Source organism: Amblyomma mixtum, chromosome 4 (genome assembly GCF_055824585.1).
Source record: "Amblyomma mixtum isolate Tamu chromosome 4, ASM5582458v1, whole genome shotgun sequence".
Taxonomy (NCBI): Eukaryota; Metazoa; Arthropoda; class Arachnida; order Ixodida; family Ixodidae; genus Amblyomma; species Amblyomma mixtum.
The window spans coordinates 142,311,219-142,324,529 of NC_143015.1; the positions used below are offsets into that span (position 1 = coordinate 142,311,219).

At 44.9% G+C, this 13,311-nt stretch overlaps 1 long non-coding RNA gene across 1 annotated transcript; it reads left to right on the top strand.

The window, feature by feature from the left end:
• Nucleotides 1-244: 244 nt before the first annotated feature.
• Nucleotides 245-12,956, top strand: LOC149348531 (uncharacterized). Its single transcript, XR_016292770.1, has 3 exons — nucleotides 245-612; nucleotides 3,596-3,832; nucleotides 6,646-12,956. It is a non-coding gene; the product is annotated as an uncharacterized LOC149348531 (long non-coding RNA).
• Nucleotides 12,957-13,311: the final 355 nt, after the last annotated feature.

Here is a 13,311-nt window from a genome sequence, read left to right on the forward strand (position 1 = left end):
CTCGGCAACGACGACACCCGCAGCCGCTGGATTTGCTTAGAATCAAGACCTACTGCTTAGAATGCCCCAGAACAATTTGACACTCATATTTCAAACGATTTTTTCAGCTAACGACACGCAGTAAGCTGCACAAGAATGATACATTCCCAAGACCCAAACAGGAACGAAATAAAGCGCTTTAAACGCAGAATGTACTCCGCTTCCTGTTTGATGGCCACGTGATATGGAACCGCAGATTGTGACGTCACGTCTCGTCGTCTGGGTCACGTGCTGTGGCAGGGCGATGCGTGTGGAAAGAATTCACCACGAACCGTTTACATTTGTGAGTGCGTAACCTTGAGTTTTGCTGAAAGCAACTGGTCCTCAGTGTTTCCTCATCAGTGCACAGTGGCGGAGAGAGAGAGTGGAGACGAGTGCAGCGCTCAGTGACCGCTAAGGCGAGTGCATCGGTGGTCAATGAGGGTCTTGTTTGGACGGCCGTACAGGAAGTGTGGCGAGCTCATCTTATCACGATCTCTGAACGCGACGATCGGCGAAGCACGCTATACCGAGGGCATGGAGCGACGGCTTAGAGCGTGACCGTGGAAGAAGTCGACATGCGACACGCCTAAGGTTAGTGCTTCACATCTCTGGACTTTGTTTCTGTAGCGTGTCGTGCAACCAGCGGCGTTCTATATTTCTGTGGCTGCTAGAAACCGTTCCGTTTGGCTGAGTTCGGAGCTGGGGGTATTGATGCGATCAAACTGAAGAGATTCCGGGCAGTTTATTGGACACTGTAGTTGCGTTTCAGATGTAGATACATTGGTCTATCAGTTTACTGACCAGTGTTCCCAAGGGACAACAAATTCATTGGGAAGAGCTTACTTTCGGTTTTGCCCGTGGCCGCGATTCTATCGCAGTGATCGTCCTATTCGCGCGCTGTGGACCGGGTTTAGCGGGTGGCCGTTTTCGTTGCCATACTATCCATTGTCTCCAGCAGTGTTCGTTATCAAGTCGATAAGTGTTTATCGAGGTGACAGTGACGAATTGATAGCACAATGTATGGAGCAAGATTTCGCGGGCTGCTCCCTGCGACTGTCGCTTGGAGAAAGTGGCGATAGTGGGCGATATGGAAAGGCAAATAACGGCAAAGGCATCCAACACTATTTCTAGCGCGGTCTTTTGTCCATTGAATGCATACAAAATCTTTGTATTCGTGCATAGCTGAGCAGTTTTCGCCAATGGAGAAGTGGCCATTTGGGTTAGGTGGTACTAGAGTTGGTACTTTATTTTTGTATTTCTATTATTATTATTATTTTTTTTTAGTGAGCTCACAGAAGACAAGAACAGCAGAAAGGATTAAACACACTGGTGCTGTGTCCTATATCTTTTCTTCAGTGTTTGCCAACATTTGTCATGATTTTGCTTCTGATTAAACTAGATTAAATACACTGCGATATGTCATAGAAGCATGAGCTGGCTCATTCACTCCTCAAAACACATGGCTCTTTATTATCCTGATCATTGTATAGCTGAAGATTTGATAGGACCGTTGCCGAAACTGAAGTGTTCACTATGTCGTGTGTTTTTGCATATATTTTATGTGACAGCATGTGGAGAATGCTGTTAAATGTGGCATTGATCTCGAAAGTTTTTTTTTTTTCGAATTAAAGCTGTCTGGTGTGGAGATTTTGATTGACCTCGTGCATTTGCACCTGCATGTGATACCTGCATCTCTCTGATCTGGCACAGGCAACCAAAATAATGCTTTCATTTCCTCTCAGCTTTTCCTCTTTTTTTTTTGTCGGCCTCCGAAACTTACGTGTAAGGTTAGTCAAAGGTTAGTCACAAGACCTAATTGGAATGGAAACACCACATGGGAATAGCATTACAGGCCACCTTATGTGGCATTTCAGGTGTTATCTTGTTTGAAAATGCAGTGATCCAAGAGAGGAGCTAGAAATCTCATTTTCTGTGTGCATTCATAGTTAGGAGACATTGCATTAAGATACATTTACTGATAAGGGTCATTATAGTCACTTCCATGTCATCCACTCTAACTGTGGATGGTACAGAAAAAATTCAGGGGCACTTTGTTGACCTAAAGTGCTGTGAGGCGGAAGCCTTAAGAGCGGTGTTGCTGCTTGTGTCACTATGTGTTTAAGATGTTAAGCTTCGCCTCTAAGAGTGAACGCGGCAGCGTCTTGCAACGCTGCCAGAGAGTCCACAGAACGCCATCGCCCGTTCGGCTCTACGCCTTGCTCGTCGGTAAATTGGTTTTGAGGAAAGGAAATGTATCTGTCTCTCATAACTAGATGGACACCTGAACCTCGCTGTAAGGGAAGGGAGGAAGATGGGAGTGAAAGAAGACACCGTATTCACAAGATGCGCCTTTGTTCACTCCAAACCATCGAGCTGACATGGCGGCGCAGTTAGCATGCTTGTCTAGCACTCCGGAGACCCGGGTTCGATTCCTGAGCTCGACTGATTTCCTACTCGGTTTTATTTATCTGGTTTGACTAGAAAGGTTAATTACGCTAATTGGTTAGTTAACTAAACTCAGTCTCACTTACATGGAGCATCACTATACCACCCCTTTAATTGGTTGCATGGTTACTAGCCAAAGTACCATTGGCCCCGTTTGAAATTCGCGCACTGTGATGTCACGACCATTTCGACCAATTGAAAAGCGTGACATTTCTGTCGACAACTCCTGCTTACAACGATGAGGCATTAAAGGCTTCCGCCTTAAAATTTGGTTTCAACATTTAGGTGCATAGGCAATAGTGCACTAATCCAAATAGAATCGTGTGTTGTGGTTTCCATGTAGTGTGTTACCCTTCTGAAGAGAATCACTGTAATTTGCTACGGTGAAGCTGAATGGTGCCCCTAGCTTTGACTATGGCACGCCTTGCCTGTGTAACCTCCTGTAGCTTGGTCTGAGTCAATTCTTCACCCTGGAATACATGATGGAACCAATGGATTCATTCATTCATGCGTATTCCGAAGCAACTCAGACTATGAGGGACGCCGTAGTGCAGGGCTCTGGAAATTTCAACCACCTGGGGTTCTTTATTGTGCACTGACATCGCACAGTACACGGGCCTCTGGAATTTCACCTCCATCGAAATTCGACCGCCGCGGCTGAGATCGAACCCTGTGTCTTTCGAGTCAGCAGCCAGGCACCATAACCACTGAGCCACCATGGCGGCTATATATTCAGTTGCTGCATTTCTGGATTAGCGTTGCAGTGGTGACTTGATGGTGGTACGTGACTTGGTGATTTGGCAGTTCATTGAAATTTTCTGCTATTGAGCAACGCATCACTGTTTTCAACTGTTGATCACATTTTGTGAGGTGATTTCAGTATGCACACCTGCATACCAAAATGTCTGTGTACGTTATATTAAAGAACCCCTATTGGTTGAAGTCATTTTGGATGCCCTCTGCTGTAGTACCCATTATGGCATGTAGTGTACCCAGTAGGTAAAGGAATCGATTGATTTCAAGTTTCGCTGTGATGACAAGCAGATACCTGTGTTTAACATGCCTATTCATGCCTATTCCACCTAAAAAACGGCGGAACAGTCGTAACTTGACCTGTAATCTGCTGCAGTGGGGTGCACGTCGTCTGCTTCCTGCCATGACCACCGGCGCCACCTGGGATGAGCCAGGGGAGATTATTTCGCTCCTGGAGAGTGGTGCATAGATGTTCGTGCGGGTGCCCCAGCGTCGCTTCCACCTGGCGCTGCTTTGCCTCAGCGCCGTTGGGATCCTGTTCCTGACGCGGGAGGCGACACGGCGCTTCCACGAGTACCAGAAGTTCTACCGCTTCCAGGAGTATGCCTCACGGGTGAGCCAGTCAGTTCGTTGGAGAGAGATAACGTAGCAGGGAGCTCAGCTTGGTTCTTTGCAGTCGCTATATAGAGATTCTTATGTTGCTTCTAATACTAAACTACTCTGGTTGCTATGCGAGGGCCTCCATCTTTGGCTGGAGGATGTTAAAAAATTCTGTGTTGACTACTCACCTATACGCACCATAATATTACGCTTACAGTAGTACAGTACAATGTTTTTTATTCCAAATAACGTACACTATGTACATGTTTGAGGTGAAGGGTGAAAAAGCCGCGTAACAGCGGCTTGACGATGCGAACCATCACCTATGGTATGTTCGGCAGTGCAGTGCTCAGCAATGTCATGAAATTTTGGGAATCACAATAATTGCAAGAAAAGAACATGGACTCAGGAATGTACCATTTTATGGTTTGTATTGCTTGATAAGTAGTCTAACGTAATTGGTTAGCTTGACTGGAATCACTGCAAAACTCCTATTGATTGCAACTCCTGTTTGCGGAGAAAGGAGCCAAGCAACTGATTCGACAGGTAGTGTCACCTTCCAGGCAGAGGTGTAACTGACAAAAAGGGTGCACAAACTGGTTGGACAGGCAAGTTTCATGGTGTCTTCTTTGCTCGACAGGTGGTGCCGCACTCCCAGTGATCTGTGAATATAAAGCCGAGAATGGCCAGTTGAGCATTATGGGCATTAACCCATTAAGACATGGCGTCATACCCTTAAGGGGGAGCTTAAAGGGGCCCAGAAACACAATCTTAGTTAACTGTCCTCCCAAAAACAACTTCATGGCTCTGATGGTGTCGCCACACAGTGGCGGGTTTTTAGCAGCGAATATGACATCACCTGGCGCGAGCTTGATGACCGGACAAACAGTAAATATACTGCAAATTGTGTGAATAAATAGAGACACATTTTGTCACCTGTCTGCGTTTTATATTAGATCAACAAAAACAACTTGTTCGTCTTAGATAAAAGCCCTGCAAAGCAAGTAAAATAAAAATACACCACCAGGGGCACTCTGGCATGGAAACGTTGCTGCCAGTCTCAGCAAGAACGAGTTACAGAGAGCAGGCAACCATGGAGTACAAACTTCCGCGACGTGCTCTGGCTGGCTGTTTTGACTGGTTGCGCCAGGTGCCGTCATTGGGAGAGCGAAATAGGAGTGGGAAGCCCCGCCAAAATCGAGTTGAGGGCAGCGTTTTGTTTGCTTGTATTATGAAATTTCTCCACTGAATAACTGCCGTTCCTGTGCATCGATTCCTGTAATTCTTTTTAAGTCATCATCTGTGTGACATAAAGAACCCACCTGAAGTATAGCCGGTATCCCCCCAAGCAGTGTTCCCTCCAATTTTTGAACGTCACCCAGCCAAAGATGTAATTTAGCGGAATGGCAAAATGCATCTTTTAAAGGTACTGCCTTGTACTTGAGGTTTGCTTGAGGAAATCTGGGGACCTCTATTAGAGGCACACCTCGTGGAAGACTTTACTGGGGTGTTAAGTGGCATCTTACATGTAACTCGGCTTAATTCTGTGAAGTCATTTGTTGTATGTTGAACAAACTTAGTGTGTATCTCATGTTAGCCACTGTTGTAGCCAGCTGTCTGCTTTCGTTCATATCCTTGGGTGAAAGACACTTTTAGTGTGTGTACAAACCTCATTTGAACTGAAAAGGCAGCTTCATCTGTACTCGTGGCGTGAGATAATGGGTGGCGGTTAATCGCGAAGCATTACTAGCTGCTTATAATAGTAATCTCCTTTAGAGAGGCAACCGTCTCTATTACTAAGGTAAACCTAAATTACCGTCACTTCCCGTAATTTTTTTTAACCAAAAGGAAAGCCAGACAGAAGACAGGGGACACAGTATATGTAATCAAACATTGATTTAATCAAGTATGAGGGAGATGAGAACAGTGTCAGGATGGTAATTGCATTTGTATATAAACAACTAAGCGCGATCAGTATCAGCAAGCAAGCCCTTATCTCTCTCTTGACTGGGGAGATTTGTGAGTGTGGAGTTTCTCAGTATTGCAGAGAGGGAAAGCTGGTGCTGTGTAAGTTCATCCTTCATGGAGAGGCGGGGAAATGCCTGGGAGATGAAGTTTTGTATTTGGCTTGGCTATCATTGGGCATGAAGCGTGGATTCAGCAGTAACAGTAAAACTCTTCTTGTGGCAAACCTTCAAGAAATGCTGTGAAAGTTTCTACAGAAGCCTAACGTTTGCATTAAATTTATTGATGAAGTGAAAAACGCATTATTGAAGTAATTTAATCCGCATGCAAAGGAGAGCAGCACAGATCCCAATTAAGTTGCATAATCCACGTTATCAGCGCATCGTTACCCAAGCCAGATACGAAACTTCATCTGCCCAGCATTCCTTGTGATGGATGAAGTGTTCTTTAGGAAATTTGCATAGATGGTGGCGCCACTTATCCCTCTAGTCGACATTGAGGAACTATGTTTGGGAGGTTCTTTAGTTTTGGTTTCTTTAGTTTATGGGGTTTAACATCCCATAGTGACTTGGGCTATGAGGGGCGCCGTAGTGAAGGGCTCCAGATAGTTTCTATCACCTGAGGTTGTTTAATATGCGCTGACATCGCACAGTATACAAGCCTCGAGCATTTCGCCTTCATTGAAACGTGGCCGCCGCGGCCAATATCAAAGCAGCGTCTTTCGGATCAGCGTCTGAGCACTGTAACCACTGAGCCACCGCATTGGCTTCTTGTGCAGTTTTGTAAATTCAGTATTGTACTGTGCATCTTTCAAGGCTGGAACATCTAATATTCTCTCGCAAAAACTTGTTTGACATCCAGGTCGAAGACTTGAAGAAAGAAATGTCAGTCCTCGAAGCAAGCGCCGGGCAGCTGGAGAACCGGACGGGCAACATCAAGCTTGACATGCTCATTGGCCGCAAAAGGCAGCACTTCAAGGACACCTCAAGACTGGCGGTCCATTAGAAACCACAATTTTAACATGGTCAGAAGTGCTGTGACGTGTAATGCCGGTGCGGTGGCATGCTTGGAACAAGGGCTGCAACAACGCAAGTGCTTCGTGTGCTTAGATCTAGCGGCGGTGCACAGTAAGGTCAACTTTGGGAAGTTTCGGCTACCTGAAGAGCGAAACCAAGAACTTGTGGCCGAGTTTTCCTGCCTTGTGCAGTGTGCTGCGTTCCTCAACTTGCGTCCAACGCTGTGGACTTAGTGTCACTGTGCAAGGTTTTTGCCAAAACTGCAAAAAACGCAGCGTGAAGCAGTAATGGCTTTTTTTTTGTCTTGGAAGCTTCTAAGTCAGGCTGCACGTCATTGATTTTGTTTTCTTTTTTTTTGATAGCAAGTAATGCTTATTTTGAGTTTATCATGTACACAAGCCCCCCCCCACTCATTTCAGGTACCTGCACAATCATTCCAGGGGTCATCATTGTAGTTAACCACCATTTCGAAACAGTAGGCAGGGCCTACAGATTGCCTTTAACTACATGTTTCTCAGCTTTATAGGGTAATGGCATGCAGTTTTTTTGCTGCAAGGGTAATGTTTATTGTTATAAAGGATACACAGGCTAGTTCGTGAACAAGTTACCAGTTATTGAGTGGCCCACTTTTGACACAGCTGTACATGATCACTCAGAGGCATGGTGGAACAACATGAGACTTGTTAGAACGTGCTTTGCCAAAAGTTTGATAGACGTTGTATGACGAACCTTGTTGTGACGTGGGTTTAGTCCCTGGGCTGATTCTAGGGACTTTAATTGAAGCAAATGCCTTGAACCAAGGGTTAAGTCTAACTGGTGGTTTGTCTTGGTGATATCAGCTGTTTGTTTTTCCATTCTTCGTGGACCTTTAGCTTGTATAGATGTCACTGTTGACGAGCTGCTGCTTTGTAGCCAGGAACTGTACTGCTTGTGGCGACATCTTGTGAAGTTTTACTGAACCAAAATTTAAATAGACTGCTACCAAAATAGCTTAGGCCTAGCAGACACATACTAGCATGGAGATAAACTAGCTAAGCCTAAAGTAGTTGAAAGAAGATGGCAGGCACGTAGCGCCACCTGGCCCATTGGAGCAGCCATTTTACTGTGCTAAATCTATTTGTCATTGGGCTTTAAGGCTTACCAGCTGACATATTGCTTAATGCAGTCACGCTTTTTTATCTTAAATTTGCATATCATGGCAAAAACGGTAACATTTTCATTTAGTTCAGTTTCACAAGATGTTGCCACCAGTGCCAAAACGCCCAGCACGCATCACACGTGGCGAGCCGAGGGTCTGCATTGTTGCACAAGCAGGTCTTGTGCAGATCTTTCGGAATTTGTATGTTATCTAATCTCCACCTGGCGTGGCTTCCGCTTGTGTTATCGTTTTTGTAGGACCGGCATGACATTATCGCTTCGTACAAGCCAAATGTTGCCAGAGCTTTGCCCTGTGAAGTTGATTTGCATGGCTACTTATAGCCGTAGAATCAAGGTTAACATGTTAACATGCTGCCCTCTTGCCCTTGTTACACCACTAGGTGGCGTTGCACCTGTCGCATGGGGCAAATGAGAGAAGTTGCATATGTTGATCGCTCTATGAAAGTTTATTATCAGAAGTGCAACTGCAGAGTTTTTTTCTTGTTTAACTCTCCTAGAACATTCCATAATCGTTGAATACAACCTGTTGTGTTATAGCTCTTGATGAACAATCCTTTCTGTGCAGTACTTGCACCTAAAGCCTACCTTGAGTACGTAGAGGCATATTTCGTTCATGCATTATTAGGGATGTGCAAATAAGTATTGTTATGACATTAAAGAGGGAAAAAAAATATATGCGACCATTTTCTCTGCAAAGTTAGCTTTCGTGGGAACAGCGTCGCGGATTTGTTGCTTTGAGAATAGGGGATATTCAAAATTCCGCAAGTGCGCTTCCCCGCATAACAATGTTGTCCCAAACAAGATGGCTGACCATGCGTTTCCAGCTGAAACAAAGCAAGAAAGACTGGTTTTTTGTTTGATTCTTCCAAAATACGTTTCTTACATTCTACCCACACCCTTAGCGCCTGTCCTGTAGCCCACGTAGTTCCTTTATAGCGGAGTCGGCCATCTTGTTTGGGGCAACAAAGTTATGTGGGAAAGCGCACTTGCGGAATTTTGAATATCCCCTATTGAGTAGCATTCTTCTGTACTGAGAAATGCCCGGTGCAATGTAAATGTTGAAAGCTATCTGTGAATAGGAAATGGTTGCCGTCTTAATCTTTATGGGGCTCTTTGTTAAGCAGAGTCTTATATGAATCTGCTTCTGCAGTTTTTATACTGTTGTCAGCTGCTTGCAGCAGTAGATTAAATAACAAGGAGGTTGAAAACATTGGTACACAACGATGTTGAGTGTTGTCAGTCCTGAAACGCAGTGTTTCTTTTGTTGTTGAGTGCTAAATAATGAAAAGTACCTAATTTAAGGCTACTCAAAGTTTAGCTGTACTGCAGTTTGTTCTTGTTATTTTGGACGCTGTTCCAGGATGTAATGCTGTGGAATAAGTAATGCGTGCAATAGCTTTCTTGTCAACATCAACAAAACAAGGAATTGTGCAAGAACCAATTGCAACTGCACCAGGGGCAGTCCTGATAGTTGTTATCAGAGTGTTGGGGAAACTGTTCCGTATATTTAGACAGGCAGTTTAGCTGAACAAGCTCTGAGATAAAAAAAAAAGAAAATGTTACATTTCAGTTTATTGTGCAATTCAAGTTGTGGAATTATAAGATAGATTAGTTTAGTTTCTAAAGTATCATTTCTGTAATTTTCTGGCTCTGGTTTCCTGTTGGTTGAGTTTGACTTTAAAACTGCAAAGTCATGAAAGATTTAATGATGCCAAGCAGAAGTAGATGAGTTCACGCAGTTGTGTATTTAACCTTAACGAACATTGTCACTCTTTTTTTCACGGAAAAACTTTTCCAAGTTGTAGAGGTCTCACTTTTACGTTTATACAGCGGCTTGTTGTCGGCAACATATTTGTTGAAGGGTGCTGTGCTTTGTAAAAACAGTGTTTGTTTCAGTGGCTTGCTTTCCAGTTACACGTGCTAGTTTTGGGTTTTCGTGAAAGTGTCCTCGTTCAGCTAAGCTTTGATACGAGGGCTCAACCAAAGATAGGAACTGTAGCGCAGCGATGTGGGATTCACATGGTCTGCGTGGTTATTGGTGTAGCTTGTTCTCTAAACACTACAAGGCACTTTTTTTTTTAAAGGGACACTGAGGAGAGCTCTATTAATATTTTTTTTATAGCAAAATCCGATAGTTCGGCATTTCATGGCTTTGTTGCCACTTGGCCGGCAGCGAAACATGCATTCATTTCTAAGAAATTTGGATTCGAAGTTGAAAAAGTTTTTCCCGCCGCTCTGATTCAAACATGGGATTCTCCTATGACGACACAGGACTAAGTGACATGAAACATGACGTGCACATGACGCAACGCAGACTCCGTGATTTCTGGCAGCCAGCAGTGCGGCTCAGCAGCAGCCGAAACGAAAGCTACCACCGGCCGCACGTTGAAGGCATCTATCGGCTATTGTGGCCGTCGCTTCGTTTACGTTTGCACCGGCATTTAGCCAGCGTTACAATGGATCCCGTTCTCGCAAATAGACACCTTAAGCATACCATGTACCTTGTTACCGTTAGCGGAATACCGGGAGCCCGCATACCGCTTTGAGCAGGCGCTGATTGGTCCCGGCGCTGCAGGAGCGCGAGTAGCTGTCGGGTACGTGGCGCCATCTGGCGACGTCAAGGAGATTTGCGCATGCATTTGCTGCGCCTCAGTGATTCGTGACTTCTCGTGTCCTAGTGTTGCTAGAACTATTGGTTCTAGCAACACTGTTTTGTCCTATGACGTCATGAAGCTTGTACTTGCGAGTTTGGCCTGTGGCGGCGATACCTGTCTTTTGGTTCTTGCTCTTTTCTACGTTACAAGAGCTTTGTTGTCAGTGTGAGTGGCGTTTTTGTAATCACGAGCTGATATTCTGTCGATGCAAGTCAACTTCAATTTCTCCTCAGTGTCCCTTTAATGCGTCATTATTTTGGCATCAGCAGGAACAGTGCTAGGATATTCATACTGGGGTGGCGACGAGGAGGGAACAGAGTAAAAGTTCTCACCAATAGCTTCATGACATTAGCCTTCATAAAGATAGATGAGAGCAAAAACTTAATACGCAAGCTAACACATTTGAGTCATGCATTTGCGAATAAGATCACTTTATCTGGGATTGAAGTGAGAAAGTGCCCGCACATTTGCGGGTGGCGCCCTCTACCCCTTGGTGCTGTCGTTGTTCATAAAGAGTAATGCATGTTATTGGGGAGGCAGAAGCAGGGTTGAGGAAAATGTGTCAGATGTTTTACAGTTACTCGTAATTCTTCTTCGACTTACTTGCTCACTTAACAACGCCCACACTACTATTATAACACCTTTTGGGTGCATTCTTGGGGTATTTATTGCCAGTGGCTGAATATCGAAACCACGCATCATTGACGACGGCGTAAGCATTTTTGCAGCTATCACTTTCCGCTAACGGCCTAGCTGTGTGCAATTTTTACTGTTGACCGTGTTCTCCGTAACGCTTGGAGCTGTAAATGTGTATGTGTGCGTGTGGTATTGTCAGAAGGTGGCGTAAATGAGATGAGAACAAATGTACCTTTAGAAACATACCTCTTTACGACTTTCTTGCCGGAGCAGTAACAGTACTTGTTTGCTGCAATTCCGGTTTCAGTAAAACGTCCCAAAAAGACTTTGCTTATGCAAGTCAACCTTTCTGCTGAGGGTGCAAGTGCTTCCAAATGCTATGATACATGGAGGAAAAGAAGAAAAACGGTGTTGAACCCTGCAATAACAAAACTTGTGGAGATGGCAAGATTTTTGGTTATCACAAGAAAAAAAATTGTTTTTTTTGGCTTCAGGACACATATTGCCAGCAAGGTGGCTTGTAGCATAATATGCCCGTAGTATGAGCTGTTGCTTAGCAACAATCACAAGGCAGGTTGTCTGATCAGGTTATTTTCTTCAACGTCAAAGCATGTCTGATAACACTAGACATCGTATATTCATCATCATAACTTGCTATGTATATGAGCAATAATTGCTGCAGCTGTAGAAGTGCTTGTTTTCATTAGGGTGTTTTTGGCATAGTACAGAGAGCCAAGTAATTGCATTACAGCTCATTTTATTTTTATTTTTTTGTCAGCTACAAGCACCAAAAAAATGTGCACCTCGGAAAGCTCCACCAAAGCGGAATTTCATGACGGAGAGATTTCACTTTTGAGGCATGCTTCGTGATTACTACGCAAAGGTGCTTGATTTCAAGACTCTCTTTCTTGCAAGATTTTGTTATTGCAGGGTTCAAGCATTGGCATATACTTTGCATTTCAATTTAAGAACAACTGCCCGAATATTGATATTGCATCGGGGCCAAATGTTGTGGGTTCACATGTTTCACAAGTCCTTCAGCTCACATGTTTCTTTTTTCCTCTTGGGTCTTGAAAAAGTGGGGCAAAAAGACTATATGAATGAAAAGTGCACACGCAGGATGGGAATTGGCTATCTACGAATCCTTACTTGTGCCTCGTGATAACTTATATAACATGATAGCATGCTACTTTGTAGCACCCGTCTTCGTAGGCGCGCCTTTCAGTCATTGAGTCTTTTTGCACTCTTTCTTCTGGGTGTAAGATTGTGAACCATCCAGCCCAAACAGGAATTTTGATTGCGCATACTCTTTTCTCGCTCCTTTTTACCTGCAGTTTAAGCTGCGTAAGAACAACAGAGTGCCACTGATGGGAATGTGCCCAAATGTGTTCCCCCTCTTGAAGATTTCTGCATTTGACTCCTTTTAGACCTAAGCACTACCTTTTCCATCTGCTGTACTGTGAAGCGCTGGTCGTTTGCTACCACATACTCCAAAGCATTTTTAGCATGGGGTATACGATGTGTTTCCGCGATGCGCTTCGTTGTTAACTTTTGTAGTATAGAACCAAAAGATGGCGCACAATGTTTCGTGGTGGAAATGTTGTTCTGCGAGTACACGCACGGGTTGCACTGTACGGTTGTGGAAATAAAGCCAACTATTTGTGCATCACTGTCAATGACTTCTTGTTGTTCAGTGATTGCAACCTTGTGCCTGTTTCTATAGCCTCATTTCTGCTGCTGAACGGCCACGGAGATAGAAGGCTTTTAGGAGGCGCAACTCCAGGCCCCCGCGGCCGGCGCGGGCGGCCAGAAAACGTCACGTGGAGGAGAGGAAGGGAGGTCGGTTTCCGTGGCGCGCGGTAGATGGCGCTCACGCGCGGTGCCCGCTAGTGCCCGCTGTGCCCGCTTGGGCAGCGCGAGGTACCGCGCTGCGCGGTGCATGGCGCGGTTTCGGGACGATTCTATCTCCGTGGGGACGGCGGAGCGTGCAAAAAAAAAAAGCAGTGCGGGAATATATTGGCGGGGTGTTACAGGGAACCCCTCCGTTTGTGGTCTGGGGCCGC